This window comes from Onychomys torridus, chromosome 10, assembly GCF_903995425.1.
Source record: "Onychomys torridus chromosome 10, mOncTor1.1, whole genome shotgun sequence".
Classification (NCBI taxonomy): domain Eukaryota; kingdom Metazoa; phylum Chordata; class Mammalia; order Rodentia; family Cricetidae; genus Onychomys; species Onychomys torridus.
In genome coordinates, this window is record NC_050452.1 from 75,837,498 (window position 1) to 75,850,275 (window position 12,778).

Sequence of the window (12,778 nt, forward strand, 5' to 3'; positions counted from 1 at the left end):
GATCTGTCCTCCTCGGTGCTGTGCAGAGCTGGAGCCACATAGAGGAGGCGCTCCTTGGCATTGTGCAACAACCCCTCCCTCCCCGCAGCCCCGGCCAGCGCTGAGTTCGCAGATCTTGGTTGCCACGTTCCTGCTCCTTTTACATTTTCCCTCTTTCTCATTTCGCCAGCAAACGAGGTAGCTGTTGCCACAGATAGGCTTTTTCCTTTTTTTCTTCTTCCCTCCTCCTACCCCTCCCTAGACCTCTCTGGGCTTTGACGTCATGTGTGCTCCTTTCAGTTGCCATAGCAACCCCATTCCCCAAGCCCTCTGTCCGTCTCCTCTGGTAGGCTCCACAATGGTACAGGCAGCCTCCCGCTGCACAATGGTTTCCAGGCAGTGAGAGAGGGTGATTCTGCAAGTCACTCTTTTCAAACCGCCCGTCTCTTTTTATTTTTATGGGAGTGGGTGGTGCTTCATATATTATATGCTTACCTTTTTTTTTCCTATTTTCTTTTTTTGCAAATTTTCTTTCTCTTCCTCACTTCTCAGTTCCCAGGGGCTTGAGTGAGATAAAGATTGGGTCTTCTTGAAAATCACCTGTCTGTTATTATTTTTAAACAATCTCCACACCTCCCGAGACTCTCCTCCTTATTCTGGTTTGGAATGTGGCTAATGAAAACCCAGTAGGGAGGATTTCTGAGGCAAGCATCCGGACCAAGATCCTAGTTCTCAAGCACGGAATGGTAGGTGACTCCTTGATCATTTTGGGTTCTAACCTGTTTTGGGAGGGTGGGTGATATCTGTCATTGGTCTTGTGGGATGGGAGAGAGCATGAGAAAGTAGGAAGCGATGGGGTTGGAGAGCCAGTTTAACGAAACGTACTGTCTGTCAGTGAGGTAAGAAGACCTTGGCATTTTACTCTGGGCATCCTCTTCTCAGACCGAGGAGCGAAGAGTGCCAGAAGGTGGGACAGACCATTATTATTGTGACCCGGCAAAGCAGAGTAAGAGAAATGCACACATGAGGGTGGAGAGAGGGAGGGAGGGAGGCAGGGAGGGAGAGAGAGAGAGAGAGAGAGAGAGAGAGAGAGAGAGGATTGTTTAGAAGTATAGCTCTCAGTTTGAGAAATGCTATAGATCTCATAAGATATTTAAAAATGTCATTAATACTCAAAAATTTTATTTTCAGACAGGTTTAACTTAAATATTCTGAAATATATTCATACAGTTTATATATGTATATATATATATATATACATACACACACACACACACATATACATACACACATATAGCAAACTAACTAATTATATATATATCTCACAAACTAATGATGTTCCTCTGGTAGAAAGACTCTGAGCTAAATCTGCAGACAGGAACACAGAACAGAGGCTTGGCCAGGGAAAAGAGCAAACATTGGCACCACAGCTACATAGGTAAAGGTCCCTTTAAGAAAGTGATCGCCCAGTCACAGCAGGCAGCATTTTTCTATGGCAAGGTTCCCAGGTATTCTGCGCTGAGATACTGTGTCCCCTAGAAATGTCAGAGCATTTTCAGAAGAAACAAATGCTGTCATTGGGAAAGAGCTTGGTGATACAGTTATCAGAATTTATGTGTTTTGTTCCTTCAGCAGAATCAGTGTGGTTTATCGGAAAGCCTTCAAGTAAATCAGGTTATGGATATTTCAAGAAAATTATATATATACATTGTGTGTATTCCTTTCTTTTCCCTCCAACATTTAAATATAGAGACCAAGATGCTGCTTTGACCGCCTTATGCAGGTAACTTTCAAGGGCATTGCAATCTGGCCGCAGAAAAGAATGGTTCACCCCAGGGCAGCAGGCTCTGAAGCAACCACAAGGTTGTTTACATGGTCTGCTTTTGCTGCAGAGCAATGTGTCTGTATGACAGCGCTGGTGATAACTTTCATGAGCACAGGCTAAGTCATATGGGACAGGCCACAGTTGGCAGCAAAGGAAGGTGGGTGTTAGATGGGCCAGGTGTTACCTGTCCAATTTCTCCCCTTTTCCCAATGCTACCATTGCCAATCCTGGAAGGTCCTGCAGAATGCTGATCAACATATTTAAAATGGTTGCGGTAATGGCCATTTCACTCAGAGAGGCTTCAGTAGACATCTGTCCTCGGTGGGCATGTATGTTTTAGTACAGCCAGCCATGCTCATGAATGAATTCACAAGTTCCCAACTCCACTTTGGAACCATTGGGTTTTAGGGCTGGACAGTTTGATATACCAGTCTTGCTGCTTCTGGTACGTGCTTCCTTTCTTTTTGAAAACCTTGGTCTTACCCTTAGTATTGACACAAAGTATTGGATTTGTTTGTTTATCTACCAGCATTAGAAGGGATTGTCTCTTTCCCTACAACGGGACTGAAAAAGCAGTTGAGAAAGGTAGAATGACCTTCAGTATGAGTTTCCAGCGTCCTTAGTGGCTTCTCCTTCCCTCCTGCCATTAGTAGCTTTCATTTGTGGGGCTCTGGTTTCTGCAAAATCTTTGCAATTGTAATGAAAGACATTCCAGGTGATGGGGAAGGCAGAGCTCCACAGGGAGTGGCAAATTCAGCTGCCTCCAGCTTCCTTGCTGCTCCCCAAAACAGTATCTGCTGGGAGAGGGTGTGTGCTCGCATGCCGGAAGAGGGTGATTCTGAACAGATCCCACAGGGACTGAGTGTGTTCTCACTGTGACTGTCTGGCGCATCTGCAGCTAGTACTACAGTTTCCTAGTACGTGGTGGAGATGTTCCAAGGTTAAGAGGAGAGTTGATCATGGATGCTATAAAATATATAAAATACAGTTATTTTAAATTTACAGCAAAACTCATTCACTGTCAGTGTATGCTGTATCAGAAGCAAACAAGGTTTGCCTAATACAAGTGTTCAAAGGTACATATGTATATTGAATGTTATATTAGAGCCTCATGTAAATGAATCTATCTCTTTGAATATAAGCTTAGCTACAAAGTTTTCCCATCCTGATGATAAAAGATAAAGACCAATTGAGGTTCCTTGCTTGTTGGACTCAGGGCCAGGCGTTTTTTTCTTCTTGTTCTAGAGCTGAACTCAGGTCTTATTTGTAGCTAGAGGATGGATGTGGAGTGGAATTGTTGCAAGTAAACCAAACACATCTTTGGTTGCTCCTTGGAAAAATGGGATGCTAGCAGAAAAGGAGCCTTCCTTCGCTCTGCATATGAAGCAGACACGTCTTCACTTAGAGGATCTCCCCCTCCGTTCCTCCCACTTCCTCTAAAATTCTTTTCAAAGCTCCTGCTGGGCCTTGTGGCGGTCTTGCTTGGAGGGACGCAGAAGTGTCCAGTGACAGGAAAAGAGTGCAGTGCTGCTCTATTAGCTTCGGGCTGGCTGAGCACTTCCCTCCACACATGCAGCTGTTACAGCACCTTCTACAGGGGGCCTCCGGACTCCTGGGAGAGGAGCTATATCAGTCAAGACGAACAAAACCCATTTGTTTCTCAGTGTATTGAGGTTATTTGTTGCATTACATAATCCTGAGCACCGTGCAGCTGATGCCGAAAAGACAGCTTGCTGCATATTGCTTGAAGAGGACTGTCTTTCGGAATGGAACTTGTGTTTTTAGACACCATTTCTCCCTATGCTTTCACATGGAAGTTCTAGCATTTTGACAAGATTTTTTTCCCCCTCGTTTTGAGTATATTTCAGCCTCATGAGCAAATGAAGGTGAAGAAAGAGAACTTATAAATCTGTATATTTGAGGACCATTGATTGGTTCCCCTATGCTTAATGTAGAAATTTTTCATTTTTTTTTTTTTTAAATAGAGAATCTTGGTAAAAATGAGTGGACATACTGGGTAACACTGCAAAACCCATGAATGAACCCTGTGTGTTTGAAAGCAGGCTCTGAACACTGCTGTTTTCAGCAAAGGATCTTGTAGTTTGACATTTTGGACATCCAACAAGCTACCTTTAGCTTTTCTCGTATTCTTAGCCCTAGTGCCCACAAGACACAAAACCCACTGCTTAAGAAATTAGTGCTGGTGGGAATGGAAATCCGAGTGTTGTAGAAAAACAAATGACGGAAGGCTCCTGAAGAAGAGTTCTAATCACAGCGGCTCAAACGCCCTGAGTGGTGTGCAGAGGGAAGGCGCGGCTGTGGTCCAGGGCAGCAGGCATTGCCAGGCAGCCTGCACAGTGAGAGACAGCACCCCAGTGATTCCTCACCTCCCCCCTCCTCCTCCTCCTCCAACATCAGGAACAAGACAAAACATAAGCAACAGAGACTTAAAAACCCTACAAATTCATGTCAATGGGTTTTCCTCTCAGAAATTAAACCGAGTCCTGGTTTGTGGCTAGTGGCCTGTTTGGATGCACCAGGTGCCTCCCGAGTGTGGGATATTGGGGTTGTTGTGCTCCTTCTGTGTGGAAATGGGACCTGGAACCACAGAGTGGGAAGGGAGGTCCCCAGGTGTGCTTGTCTGGCTGTGTTTATTTGGTGTCTATAGGCGGAGGCTCCCTCTGCATACGGATCACCACACAGTGATCGCCTGTGCCTTCAGGTCTGTCTTGCTCAGACTAGTACACAGTAGGTGTCTATGAAGTGAGAAGTGCTGTGGGTGGAGGGGAGTGAGATGAGAACACAAAGTTTCAGCCATTTGAGTCGATGCTCGTGGGGAGTTGAGTTATACGGTGAGGATGGGATAGTTTGATGGTCAGTGCATCAGAACCAATGAAGAAGATGCTCCACTCTAAAATGGTGATACAGGACAAACGAGACTATGCTGGGATGTTGGAAGTAGCTGAGTGGGTAGTAGTGGGGAAGGTATTCCTAGAAATCATTGGAAGACCCTGGCCAGGGGTGAGACTCTTATTTGACTAGAAAAGGAGATTATTTCAGGATTTGATAAGATGGAAATTAAGTTCCTGGTTTGTCAATAGGTAGAAAATTGAAAACTGGCATAGGCCTTGAGAATCTGGTCTAAGCTAATGAAGCAATAAGGATAAAGAGTGGGTCAAAGATCGGATTACTACAGACCAACATAAACTTAGTTTTATGTCTCAGATCTTAGAGGGTTTTACCTTTTCCTCCTTTTTGTTAGTAACCATGTAGACATTGTTCCTGTGAACTCTACTGTAAAATGAAGACTGTGTTCCAGTGGAGGCCAAACTGATGTGTCTCACAGCTAAGGCTACTGTTAGAAAAGCAAATATCCTGTCCAGTCAAATAGTTACTAATTGAGTTTTATGTTCAGATTTTAAAAACATGCAGCTGTTCTGCTGTGGACACCAAAGTTCCTTTGTTTGCAACCCATTCTAACAGAAGTTATTACCTCAAATAGCCGATGTCATCTCCCTGCTCCTTGCAACATAGGAAAATTGTTTTACTGTATTTGATGTTAGTATTTTGTTTTAATAGTGCAAATGAAGTTAAATGTGGAATCTTCAAATTGAACTGACGTACCATTTTGCTCTGATTTTAGGCTAGTGTGAGAACACCACCGGCAGGACCCTCTCAGATCTTGGTTATGGCAATTCATGCAAGAAGCTGTTGAATTAGACCCCTTTCCTATAGATGAGAAACCACACAAGCAGTGGTGAGTTGAAAAATCTACAAATATTCCTTAATAGAACATTTATAGTCAACATGACCAACTTACCTGTCACATATTGTCTCATCTATGGATCTGAATAAACACTGCTCCAAATGGTGTCAATCTAGGTAAAAATCAATAGGAAAGAGCATGTACAGTAGTTGGTGGTGTGGCCATTCTAATACCTCTTATAATTCTGTGGTTTTGAGATATATCATGATATCATCTCCATGAGCCATCCCAGTCTACATAGGAAGGCTTCAGCTAATAACATCATGTTGTAGAATAACAGCTAGGTAATGTTATTTTAAGTGGTATTTTTAGTTTGTAGCATGCTACTACATTATTAAACTCCTTTAGTGGAAAAAATTGGTCCTGAGATAAATTAAATGCTTAATTCCTTTCAGAAACACACACACACACACACACACACACACACACACACACACACCACACATAACATACCCCAACAACTCCCACCCCCACCCACACACATTGTTTAGATCTTCAGGCACATAGGAATGACAATTCTATCACATTTGTGGACATTTTAATTTACAAATCCATTTGCTCATGATAAACAACATTAACGATGTATCTAGCTTCTCTGCCTACTTAGAATAATTTGGAAAATGTATTTATTATTTTATAAGAATATCAGCATACCCAAGCAGAATGCCTTTAAAGTCAAATATTGATGCTTGATAGCCACCAAAGTCAGCAGTTAATAAACCACAGTGGAGATGAACAAGCTATATTCTGTCAAGTAACATCTGTGAGAAACAGAATGCAGTGACGCTGCCTGTAAGACTCTGAAAGGAAGTGATTGGTGCCGGCGATCGATATCTCACTTTCATTTGCTTGGTGGCTTCTTTGTAGTAAGGCTGTCCTGTGGCTCAATGTAGTGCTTATAGCTGCAGAAACCTGAGGAAATGAACTCTATAATGATTCATGTTATGGTTTTTACAATCTGCCAATCATCAGAGTGAAGATGTAGATCCAAGTGTCTCCACTATAGAGTGCTTTATAAAAATGTGTTCCATGTTTGTTGTGAAGAGAGAATCATATACAATTGCCAGTAACCAACCATTTGTGAACTACAACAATGACAGTTTTATATGGTTGACTCTATATGTTGTTCTGTGTTATTCCCAGTGAGTAGAAGACATACACTGTCCCCAGGCTAAACATTTATCTATCACGCTAACATTTAATGGGAATCTGTCATGTACATACCTGTTGGCTTTTGGAATAGATGAAACTCTCTGTCTTAAAGGACTTCTCAGTTTAAAGAATGTGTTACTTACATGATGTGCTCTTAGCAGGACAGATTCATCATAAAGATGGTATACTTTTGAAGTGTGATTTGGTTGGTAGACACTGGGAGCAAAGGCATTTCAAAGAGAACCATCTCACAGTATGGTGAAAATTAGTCAAAGAAGACTTTGCAAAGGGACATTTAGGTTAGGCAGAGGAAAGTCACAATCAATGCACAGTGGGACACTCAGACCATCAGCTGGGAGAGCCATTGCTTGGAAGCATTCCCATTCAGCATTGGTATAGCAGGGTATGGGAGAAACAGGAAGGATCTCTTAGACAAAGGTAAGGCACTAGGATTTTATACTAAAATGAAGAGCTTTTGGAGGTCTTACTTAGGAGAAACACAATTGACTTACTTTAAAGTTGTGGGTATTTTACCCACTAGAACATATTAAATAAGGAGAAGGTAAAGATGATTATGTATCATATTTCATAGGCTCCCAGCAAGCACCATATGTTCCAGATCATGTACTTTTCCTTCCACATCACAGGTGACCACATAGCCATCCTACCTGTCACTCACCCCACCGCTGTTCTTTGTAGAATTTACATCTAAGTATCTCCACAATATATATTTCAGTCTGTCTTCACTTTAGTTCCACATAATTTGTTAATGCAGTACATGCATTCTTAATCCTCTGGTGATAAAACTTGAGTCACACATATAGTATATTTGCATAAGTTGTTGTATAGCATTTTATTGTAGAAATATACCAAAATTTGCTTATCCTTTTACTGTTGATGGAAACTCAGATTTTATTTAGTTTCCATCACATACATTTAGAATAAATGCCAAGAGGAGGGATTGCTAGGTTTTGAGATATATGTGTCTTTAATTTTAATAAATAATTTAGAAATAATTTTGAGTTGGACACACCAATTTGTACTCATGGCGATGGTGTAGGGAAACTCAACATTTTCCTCTGTACTTCATTTACAAGTTCTTAGGTTTTTCTAATCAGGTGAATGTGTAATTATACTCATATAAGTATCAATTTGCATTTTGCTGATTACTAATGAGGAATATCGTTCCACTTTTTAAAAATGTGGCCAATTGATGTTCCTCTTTTGTGAAGTGCCTGCTCCAGCCTTTTTGAGATGTAGCTTTCAAAATGGTATCATTTTTGAATGCTTACTGTGTAATAGGCACCACACTGAGCACTTGACAGATATCAATCTTCAATCATCTTTGTGGCTTACAGACAAGGGAACTCAGAGTTTAGGGGGTTAAATCACTGACTGACAGCTATGCAGGGAAGGAGTTGTGGACCTAGCATGCAGCTAGAAGTCTTTCTGACCTGAAAGCTCTTTAGTTTCTCAGAGTTTGTTTAGAGGCTGATTAGGCTGAGGCCAGAGGGAACATTCTAAGTGCTTCTGCAAGAACAAAGTAATGAAAGCATAAGGTAAAGAACTGTCCAAAGGAGTAGACCTGGAAATGTATATATAAAAATGTAGTGGGTGGGTGGAGAAGGTGGGGATGAAAACCGTCTCAGGTTTCCCTATCTGTGGGCTAGGCAGAGTCCATATGAGTCATATGTGTGTATGTATAGTCATGGTATTGTAGGAACCTCCAAGAACATACTTCATGATTCTAACATTTAATAAGAAATCAGTTAAAGCCTGTAGGGTTATAAAGTTCAGGGTTAAAAAGAGACCACAGTGTTTATTTGGGTCAACTCTTTACTTTCCAAAAGATGTGGCACTGGTTGCTAGCAAGTGGCCTTTTCAAGATCATGGGTCACCAAGGGTCATGTTAAGAATAGACACTAAGACTGCAAAACAAGCAACAACAACAACAACAACAACAACAAAACAAAATACCAAATAACAGCCTCCTGCCTTTTAAGTTAATATGTGGCCCTACGATCAACCTGCTTTGTTTCTTAAGCCCTCAGAGGTCAGTGACCTTTGGTGGAAGTCTGTTGTCACTGGCACAGAGGCTCTGTTCAGCATCTTTCTCAGACTTATTTAAGTAACCTTAGCACTGTCATATTTTTTTTTTTTTGCTGATGATTCTACCAATGAAACTACACATTTTTGTTTTAGTTTACAATTATTGCCATATAACCTGCCCGAATGAGGACTTGTCAATATTCTCTATTGTTCATGTAATAATTTCCCTTCTCAAAAACCACCACATTCTTGCCCAGCCCCATCTTAGAGACTCCTGCCAGGGACTCCAGTGTGTCTCAATCCACATCCACACTCAGGGGTTCTCCTCTGTGGTTTTCTGCATAGTGCCAATTCTGCTTTTTCCTTCTCCCTGTTCCCCGTAGAAGGCTCCAACTTACAGTACTTAAGTTATGGTTTTGTCTTTGGTTTTTAGTGTTTTTTGTTTTGTTTTTTGTTTCACAATAATGCTTAAGTGATATACATCCATTAAGAATCATGTTTCAGCAACTAAAAATTCAGAGACAGGGGAAATAGTCTTACTTAGCGGGGAACCTTCCTAGTTGCTTATCCAGTATCAAGTGGTCATCCCTGATATCACATACATACAAAGTAACACCATACAGATGCTGAAGGCTGTAGTTACATATTTAGGACTATATATGTACACACATATGTGTGTACTCATGTGCATGTGTACGTGTGTGTGTGTGTGTGTGTGTGTGTGTGTGTGTGTGTGCAGATAACAACAGTTAATGAAAAAGAGGTCATGAATTTGAGAGAGAGCAAAGGGGCACATGGGAGGAAGGGGAAAGGGAAATGATGTAGTTGTATTTTAATTTCAAAAATAAAAAAAAATCATTAAAAAGAATCCTGCTTCAGATTGTGAGTCTTGGTCTTTTGCCCAGCTGGTGATGTATTGGGCAAAATCCACTTGTGATGATTGGAAGCAGCAGGAATCTGCAGATCCCAATTAGCTGGATGAGGTACACAACACTTTATTATAAAATACATTTTTCATGGGATGATGTTGGCCAACTGGAGGCTAATGGAAGTGTCCTGAGTCCATTTGAGGTGAGATAAGCCATGCTATGATGTTTGCAAGGTTAGGTATATCGTGTGTGCTTTTGACTTCTGATAGTTTCATCTTGTGATCCGTTTGCTGGAGGGAGCATCACAGTTGAGGAGCATCTTTATTTGGCCTTGCTGGTTGTCTTGGTTACTTTCCCATCACTTTGACCACAACATCTGTCTGAAGTAATTTTTAAGCAGGAAGGGGTTTTGCTGTGGATATCGCTCTGTGTAAATAAAATGCTGATTGGCCAGTAGCCAGGCAGGAAGTATAGGCGGGAGAAGCAGAGAAGAGAATGCTGGGAACAGGAAGGTGGAGGGAGAGATATTGCAAGCTGCCACCATGAGAAGCGAGATGTAAGGTACTGGTAAGCCATGAGCCACATGGCAACTTATAGACTAACAGAAATGGGTTACTTTAAGATATAAAAACTAGATAGCAAGAAGCCTGCCACGGCCATACAGTTTGTAAGCAATATAAGTTTCTGTGTGTTTACTTGGTTGGGTCTGAGCATCTGGCGGATGAGAGAGATTTGTCCTGATTATGGGCCAGGCAGGAAAACTCTAGCTACAGGGTTTCAGAGAATTTTGGTCCATTGTGATGGGGAAGGGATGCTGGAAGAACTTCAGTCCATGGTGGCAGAGCTTGTAGCTGAATTTTTCCCACAGTCTTTGGATCAGGAAGTAGATAATGAGTCTGGGCTGGGGGTCATCCTCAAAGGCCTGCGCTAGTGACTTACCTCCTCAAGTTCCCACAGTTGGGGACCAGGTGTTCTAACACATGACCTTGTGGAGGACGGTCTATATTCAAACCATGTCATTATCCTCCCAAACATTGGCTACACTAAGAAAACACATTGTGGGCCTCTTCTACAGCTCAAGAGAAATGCAGCATTCCGGGACCTTCTGAGACTCACTGACTGAGAATATGCATTTTCACAAGATTTGGGTGACTTTTATGCACATTAAAAACTAAGAGGTACTGTGTATGTTGGCTCTAGATTTCTTCTGGTGTCTTCTCTTAGAAATACTCTTTTTAAAATCCTTCCCATTTGACATTCTTTCTTAGTTCCTTTTTAGCAATCTGAACATATCCCCTTCACTGGCTCTCTACAGTGACTTGTGATGTTGTGCCTTGTGACTGCATTAACAAGGAAGTAATGACAGCCAGGTTTATTTATCTCTGAAGCTCCTCTGTACAGCTCAGTATCTGCTACTTGTTGAATGATGGCTTCTGGAAAGACAAGTGAGAAAGAGGCAGACAGACGAAAGACAGACAAACAGAATGACAGATGCAGGACAAAGGAAGATCTGGGAGGGAAATATCCAGATACATATAGAAACAACCGAACTTATAAAAGCATGAAAAATAGTATCTTTGATACAATCTGGAAAATGGCTTGGCAGAGTTCCCAATTTCATTTGAATGGGTGAAGCAATGGCCTATAATGTTTGACATACCTCTCAAAAGAACACATGACTCTAGTTTCTTTTTTTTTCTTTTTTCTTTCTTTCTTTCTTTTTTTTTTTTACAAGCATTGCATTTGGTGACTGAGTTTTGCCAAAACTCATTTTGTTTTCCTAAACAATGTACCCACTGTTCTTTTTACTATTTGAAGGCCATTGGAATATTGTGTGCAGCGTTTAATGACTTCAATTATGAAGGGCATTCACAAGAGGAAGTGGGTCCTGAGAATGGGAGTCAGGACAGTTAAGACTGAGGAAATGTACCTTGTGATATATCTGTCTGTCTATCTCTATCTATCTATCTATCTATCTATCTATCTATCTATCTCTATCATCTATCTATCTATCTATCTATCTATCTATCATCTATCTATCTCTATCATCTATCTATCTATCTATCTATCTATCTCTATCATCTATCTATCTATCTATCTATCTATCTATCTATCTATCTCTATCATCTATCATCTATCTATCTATCTATCTATCTATCTATCTATCTATCTATCTATCATTTCAGGAGGCATTGCAGTGATTTGCCTGGAGTAGAGAAATGGAGCTTGAGACTGGCCCTGAGGAAGCACTGCTTTAAAAAACACTTGAGGGGCTTTCACATGGGAGAAATTATAGGGTACAAGAATTTTTAAAAATGTCAATGGAGAAGAGACTGTCAAGTAGACAGCAGATACTACACACAGGAGAACTTGCTGCCTGTGGAATTGCTTATGTGTGCATGCTTTATGAACAGTAGGAAACTTTGGGTCCATGTAAATATTTGACCATAGTCATGGTTCACCAAATATGAAAAGCTTGTTAGAGATTCTGTTGCTCTGAGTGGAAAAAGGAAGCAAATGATCTCGTAGCAGCACGATCCTTAGGATTCATGAATTATAGTTGCTCAGACAAGGGCGGGAAGAAGGAGGCTCTGATAAAGCTGAAGATGCCTGCTGATTCGACTGACTACTGCATACCACATATGGCTTGACGTGTTCTGTCTGTGCAGATCCATTCAGTCCCCTCTGAAGTCCTTTTGAACACACTGATTTTTACCAGTAATGACAAGGAAGTGCAGACTATTTAGTGGCTTTCCTCAGGTCATGAAGCAAGTGAATGCAGGGCCCAGGGACTTTTACTTTGAACTACATACTTAAAAAAAGGTTGACATGCTCCTTAACATTAAAAGTGAAAGCTGTACCCGAATGAAGCCTTAAAACACTGATACGATTTAAATTTGTGGTAAATACCAAGGCATGAATTCCAAGAAACAATACGGTATAATTAAAGTAAGAAAAATTCCCACAGGTTGGTGGAACCAGACTCCTTATCAATGAGATAGATCAAGGACTGCTCTGAAATTGTCATGCTACAGTGCTGCTCTGTCTTGATTCTCAGTTGCTGCTAACCACACTGAAACTGGAAACTAAATTCTCGGGGCTGTTTGACTTAGTGAAACTAAAGGAAGTACTTTTCAA

At 41.2% G+C, this 12,778-nt stretch overlaps 1 protein-coding gene across 4 annotated transcripts in view; it reads left to right on the forward strand.

The window, feature by feature from the left end:
- Positions 1 to 274: 274 nt before the first annotated feature.
- Positions 275 to 12,778, forward strand: part of Mapk10 (mitogen-activated protein kinase 10) — a 282,756-nt gene continuing 270,252 nt past the window's right edge. Inside the window, exons 1-2 of one of the 4 annotated variants that reach the window (XM_036200299.1) lie at positions 275 to 725; positions 5,448 to 5,561. The gene's annotated coding sequence lies outside the window, so the exon portion shown is untranslated. The remainder of the gene's footprint in view (positions 726 to 5,447; positions 5,562 to 12,778) is intronic. The other 3 variants (XM_036200296.1, XM_036200298.1, XM_036200295.1) reach the window with 3 other exon arrangements.